The sequence below is a fragment of the Oncorhynchus mykiss genome, chromosome 13, assembly GCF_013265735.2.
Source record: "Oncorhynchus mykiss isolate Arlee chromosome 13, USDA_OmykA_1.1, whole genome shotgun sequence".
NCBI classification, from domain to species: Eukaryota; Metazoa; Chordata; class Actinopteri; order Salmoniformes; family Salmonidae; genus Oncorhynchus; species Oncorhynchus mykiss.
The window spans coordinates 62,926,920-62,927,759 of record NC_048577.1 but is presented as its reverse complement, the minus strand read 5'-3'; positions in this window follow the sequence as shown (position 1 = coordinate 62,927,759).

The window sequence follows — 840 nt, the reverse complement described above, 5'->3', positions numbered from 1 at the left end:
TTGATATGCACAAGAGTCTCATGCAACCCAGGGATCACTCGATGTCGATTGGGGACATGAGGACATAAGAGGGTGCTGAATACAATTGAATCCAATACAATAATTGTGTACCCAGCTTGTTATAGAAGTAGCCTACTACTAATACAACATTCCCCCATTCCAGGTAACCTGATTGATTTTTTGACTGGCCATTCTAAGAAATGGTCACAATATTATTAAAAGGTTCCGAAATGTAGCTCGTCATCCATTGAGTGTTTGGGGTAACGGATCATCTGTTCCAAAACAGGTCCGCTACTGAAATGCAACATTTATTAGCAGTGCCACTGCGCATGAAAAACGTTCTAAGAGAATTGAGTAGGACTGGGCTGCAGCGTGGTAGCCAGTGCTACAAGTATCCTCTCCGTTAGGTGTAACCCATTGCTTCAATTGAGTACATATTAAGCTAATAGTTTACTATATTTCATTTGAGCAAGTAGTACTGCACCTTCCGTTATTCTATTGGGTTTCCCATTGACAGTCCCGCCCTCTGATTGACAGCTCTCAGATGAGAACCTTCTGTTCAACCTGCTTGAGAAAGAGAAAATAAGTGCGTTTTGAGTCCTCATCAGCATCTGGAAAGAAAGTTTCCATTTTGAGTTTGAAGCTAGAAAAGTTTCTCAAAATAAAGTGTTCATCTATGGTGATATATCTTCATATTGCTACTAAAGCCGGCTTTTTTCTATAAAATGTATTCCTGGTGTCCTGCTCATTTACCTTATTAGACCCAATGTTTACTCTCACTACTCCTACGAACTAGCGTTGGTGTACTTACCCAGGAGTGAGGAGTGGGTTACATAAGGA